Consider the following 6,357-nt stretch of genomic DNA (forward strand, 5'->3'; position numbering starts at 1 on the left):
TGAAAACTGACACTAACGAAGATTTTTAGCATACGTCAGGACATTACCAAAGGATTAGTGACCATATTACAGACAAAGTTATCGTAGTGAGGATACCATAATGAAATAAATATATAGGATGATCCCACAAAATCAATCTTCTCCTCAGTAGTGTTGAGCGATACCGTCCGATACTTGAAAGTATCGGTATCGGATAGTATCGGCTGATACCCGAAAAATATCGGATATCGCCGATACCGATATCCGATACCAATACAAGTCAATGGGACATCAAGTATCGGAATGTATCCTCATGGATCCCAGGGTCTGAAGGAGAGGAAACTCTCCTTCAGGCCCTGGGATCCATATTAAAGTGTAAAATAAAGAATTAAAATAAAAAATATTGTTATATTCACCTCTCCGGCGGCCCCTGGACATCAGCGGGAGGATCCGGCGTCCGGCACGGCTTCTTTCTTCAAAATGCGCGCCTTTAGGACCTGTGGAATGACGTCCCGGCTTCTGATTGGTCGCGTGCCGCCCATGTGACCGCCACGCGACCAATCAGAAGCCGCGACGTCATTCCTCAGCTAAAGTCCTAGAATGAGCGCCTTCTAGGACCTGAGGAATGACGTCGCGGCTTCTGATTGGTCGCGTGGCGGTCACATGGGCGGCACGCGACCAATCAGAAGCCGGGACGTCATTCCACAGGTCCTAAAGGCGCGCATTTTGAAGAAAGAAGCCGTGCCGGACGCCGGATCCTCCCGCTGATGTCCAGGGGCCGCCGGAGAGGTGAATATAACAATATTTTTTATTTTAATTCTTTATTTTACACTTCCGATACCGATACCCGATATCACAAAAATATCGGATCTCGGTATCGGAATTCCGATACCGCAAGTATCGGCCGATACCCGATACTTGCGGTATCGGAATGCTCAACACTACTCCTCAGCGAAAAATTCTCTAGTCCGTCAGATATCTTCTTCTGGTGACCAAGACCCAATCATGTGTCCATTAGTTGACCAAGTACTGTAACAGGGAGCATAGGGCAGCAAACTCCTCATATTCACGACGTTAACACAAAGGATGTACAGAAACATCGGCATCAAACACTAAACCTAAGACAAGAAAATCAGCGTAAATAAAGAATAATAAATATAAAATATAAAAAATATAAAAAAATAAAAATAAAAACACGACACACCCGGTGAAGCGTGCAGGTAAATAGAGTATGTACAGCGGGTGGTGATCACAAAAAGGGTGAGAAACTAAGATTCTCATTCAACCCCCGTGGATGAACTGAGCCCAGAGTCCAGATCCAACGAGACTCAAGTTGAGCCAAACGTTGGGAGATATTACCACCGCGGATACCCAAATCAATATGGTCAATACCTCTAATTCGCAGCAATTTACTATTGCAATCATGATGCATCTTGAAGTGGCGAGGTAGAGTCTTAAGGAGGGCTGTATCCGTCTGGTCGCTGGCCGCCTGGATGCCACGCACATGCTCCCTGACCCTGATTTTTAGTTGACGTGTAGTTAAGCCTACATAGATCAGGGAGCATGGACATGTGGCATAATAGATCACGTTAGTAGTGGTACAAGTGATAGATTTTTTTATCTTAAAACTCTTACTACCCGATGAGTCCGAGAATGATTCACATCGGTCGATGTTAACACAGGCGACACAGCGACCACAGGGCCTACAGCCCCCCTAATAGAAGCCTCACTCAGAAAAGTCCTATTGGATCCCCCCTTATAGTGGCTATTGACCAGGCTGTCACGTAGATTCTTAGATCTTCTAAACGTGATAGAGGGCCTAGATGGTAGGATTTTAGCTATAGTTGGATCGGTCATGAGAATTGGCCATGCCTTCCCCTCTATAATGTAAAGTGCTGGGGAATATGTTGCCGCTATATAAATAAAAATTATTATTATTATTATTATAGCACTCTGTGAACAGTCAGCTTCTTTAGCAATGACCTTTTGTGGCTTACCCTCATTGTGGAGTGTGTCAAAGACTGCCTTCTGGACATGATTGTGGAGCTACTGAAACAGACTAAGGGTACCGTCACACTGTACGATTTACCTACGATCACGACCAGCGATATGACCTGGCCGTGATCGTAGGTAAATCGTAGTGTGGTCGCTGGGGAGCTGTCACACAGACACTCTCCAGCGACCAACGATGCCGAGGTACCCGGGTAACCAGGGTAAACATCGGGTTACTAAGCGCAGGACCGCGCTTAGTAACCCGATGTTTACCCTGGTTACCAGCGTTAAAAAAAAAAAACAGCACATACTTACATTCTGGTGTCCGTCAGGTCCCTTGCCGTCTGCTTCCCGCACTCACTGACTGCCGGCCGTAAAGTGAAAGTGAAAGCACGTCACCGCTGTGCTCTGCTTTCACTTTACGGCCGGCATTCACTGAGTGCGGGAAGCAGACGGCAAGGGACCTGACGGACACCAGAATGTAAGTATGTGCTGTTTGTTTTTTTTTAGTTTTACGCTTGTAACCAGGGTAAACATCGGGTTACTAAGCGCGGTCCTGCACTTAGTAACCCGATGTTTACCCTGGATACAAGCGAACGCATCGCTAGATCGGTGTCACACACACCGATCTAGCGATGCCAGCGGGAGATCCAGCAACAAAAGAAAGTTCCATACGATCTGCTACGACGTACAATTCTCAGCAGGATCCCTGATCGCTGCTGCGTGTCAGACACAGCGATATCGTAACGATATCGCTGGAACGTCACGAATCGTACCGTCGTAGCGATCGAAATGGCAGTGTGTGACGGTACCCTAAGGGAGCTTTTTAAACTCTTAGGAAGCCTTTTCAGGTGTTTTTTGATAATTATTCTAATTTACTGAGATAATGACTTTTGGGTTTTCATTGGCTGTAAGCCATAATCATCATTATTAACAGAAATAAACACTTGCAATAGATCACTCTGTTTGTAATGTCTCTATATATTACGAAGGATGCCTTGACATGGCAATTGGGCTCACATATATTGGCCAAATTATGCGCGAAGTACCTTCCTTTTTTCATAGCAATTTTTGCAGATAAATATTTCATGTGTACATCATATAGCGCTTTTTTTCCTATTTTCTATGGCAGTAATGCATTTTCAATGTTCTAGAGTAATCATTCTTGGTAAATAATGGTGCAACCTTTATCGTTTTTCAACTGACATGTATTTATGGTTGGCGCCTGTTCACACTACCTTGGATGTGCTGGTCTTGTTCTCTATTTGTCTCTATATATAATATAGGAATTTCACTTTTTGTATTGAAGAACTGAAATAAATTAACTTTTTGATGATATTCTAATTTAGTGAGAAGCACTCGTATGTTGTTTATGGGACAATCCTTTTAAATATCTGATATAGAAACTAGGACCCCAGCTATGACTATGCACCAAATTTTCAGGGATTAAGATACATTACCAAGCAAAGAAAAACTTCTGCTTCTTGTCATCTGATAAAAAAAAACTACTATATCATAACATAAAACCCACACTGCTTTAGCTACACACCCTAAAGGGAACCTATGAGATAAGCAACATGCAGTATGAAGACAGGCTCCCTCATTACTCCTCGCTCATCTCAGTTTGTTGGAAGGTCACTCCCTATTTGCAATTAGAGAGGTAACTGTCAATCAAGCTGTGGGGGAAGAAGCCAAAGTGAGCAGCTTTATTGACATTTCTTCCCATGCCCAGCTAGGTGCAGCATTTCTGCAGAAAACATCTATTTTTGTAATGTCTATCAGTGATGAAGGAGCGAGCGTGCTCGGATAAGGTGTTATCTGAGCATGCTCGAGCGCTAATAGAGTGTTTTCAGTGTGCTCGAAAAATATGTTTGAGTCGCCATAACTGCATATCTTGTGGCTGTTCAACAGGCGCAACATATGCAGGGATTCCCTAACAAACAGGCAATCCTTGCATTGGTTGCGGGCTGTGGCTGTTGAGACATGCAGCTGCAGGGACTGGAACATAGTATTCGAGTAGGTCGAAGATACTCTATTGGCACTCAAGCATTATCAGATAACACCTAACCCAAGCACGCTCGCTCATCACTAATGTAAATACACTGCTCAAAAAAATAAAGGGAACACTAAAATCCCACATCCTAGATATCTCTGAATGAAACATTCCAGTTGCAAATCTGTATTCATTACATAGTGGAATGTGTTGAGAACAATAAAGCATAACAATTATCAATATAAATCAAAATAAATATCCCATGGAGGTCTGGATTTGGAATGATACTCAAAATCAAAGTGGAAAATCAAATTACAGGCTGATCCAACTTCAGTGGAAATGCCTCATGGCAAGGAAAAGATGCTCAGTATTGTGTGTGGCCTCCACGTGCCTGTATGACCTCCCTACTGTACAATGCCTGGGCATGCTCCTAATGCTCCTCCTCCCAGACTTGGACTACGGGTATGTGCACATGTTTCGAATTTCCTGTGGATCCTCAGCGTTTTTTGCCGTGCAGAAACGCTGCAGATCCGCAAGTGATTTACAGTACAATGTAAATCAATAGGAAAAAAAAATGCTGTGCTAATGGTGCGGAAAATTCCGTGCGGAAACGCTGCGGATTAAAAGAAGTAGCATGTCACTTCTTTTTTGCGGATCTGCAGCGTTTTTGTACCCATTCCATTATAGAAATATGCATGCGCATGAAATCTGCACAAAATCCACAGTAAATACACAGCAAATCTGCACAAAAAACGAGTCAAATCCTGCGTTTTCTGCCAAGAGATGCAGAATCTGCACCTAAAATTCCTAAGCCTAATCCGCAACATGTGCACATAGCCTAAAGCATCCGCCAACTCCTGGACAGTCTGTGGTGCAACGTGATGTTGGTGGATGGTGCAAGACATGATGTCCCAGATGAGCTCAATCGGATTCAGGTCTGGGGAACGGGCGGGCCAGTCCATAGCTTCAATGCCTTCATCTTGCAGGAACTGCTGACACACTCCAGCCACATGAGGTCTGGCATTGTCCTGCATTAGGAGGAACCCAGGGCCAACTTCACCTGCATTTGGTCTCACAAGGGGTCTGAGAATCTCATCTCGGTACCTAATGGCAGTCAGGCTACCTCTGGCGATCACAAGAAATGCCACCCCACACCATTACTGACCCACTGCCAAACGGTCATGCTGAAGGATGTTGCCGGCAGCAGATCGCTCTCCACGACATCTCCAGACTCTGTCACGTCTGTCACATGTGCTCAGTGTGAACCTGCTTTCATCTGTGAAGAGCACAGGACGCCAGTGGAGAATTTGCCAATCCTGGTGTTCTGTGGCAAATGCCAAACGTCCTGCACAGTGTTGGACGGTGAGCACAACCCCCATCTGTGGACGTCAGGCACTCAGACCATCCTCATGGCGTCGGTTTCTAACCGTTTGTGCAGACACATGCACGTTTGAGGTCTGCTGGAGGTCATATTGCAGGGCTCTGGCAGTGCTCCTCCTGTTCCTCCTTTCACAAAGGTGGAGTAACGGTCTTGCTGCTGGGTTGTTGGCCTGGTAACACCGCAGGTAACTGGTTGTTACAGTGGTGTTGCCTTCCTTTCGGGGAGGGTAATGTCATGCTTGGAGGCAAGGAGGATTCTCTTTACCAGGTAACGCACCTACATGCAATACATTCTGAATCCAGGCCAGAAGAGGGAGCTCTGAACCCAGATTCAGGGGAGCTTCCCCAACTTAATGTATTCTGCTTTGGCGGAGGAGTTAGACAGTTGGTCCAGGGAGACCAAGGAAGACAATCGGTAGTAGACAGTGGAGGAGAGAAGTGAAAGAGCAGAGAGAGGGGCTGTGCAGCCACGTGTGAGCTGAAGCTCTAGGAAAGTAAGATAACCTGAAGGGTTGGAATGTAGTGAGCATCTGAGGAAAGAAGCACAGGAGAAGGAAAGGGCTTACAGGGGAACTGTGACTGGGCACCCTCTGAGCCGAAGCACAGGAACCGGGCACCGGGAGCCCGAGGCTGTGTTGTACTGCAGGTTACACGGCAGAACTGGAGGATAAAGGACTTTATGTAATTTGCCCACACTTACACGTGAAGGTGAAGCAGTACACAAAGAGCCCAGGTCATGATAGAGACCCTATAAAAAGGCTCACACTGCCCACCATATGGGTAACTGTCCCAGGACAGGAGAGAGAGGACTTTGTCAGCAAGCCACAGGCAGCAAGGACCTCGCATACGAGCGCAAGTAGGAAGGCTTACGGACCTCACCTGGGAGAGGGATCACCTTTGCCTCCAGACCGGCAGGACCATATCACCACCTGTTCCTGGTACCCTCGACTGTGGCCTGCTACCACCAGTAAACCAGGCAAAGACGTTACAACTCTGTGTCCTCCATTTATTTG

The sequence above is a fragment of the Ranitomeya imitator genome, chromosome 8, assembly GCF_032444005.1.
Source record: "Ranitomeya imitator isolate aRanImi1 chromosome 8, aRanImi1.pri, whole genome shotgun sequence".
Lineage (NCBI taxonomy): Eukaryota > Metazoa > Chordata > Amphibia > Anura > Dendrobatidae > Ranitomeya > Ranitomeya imitator.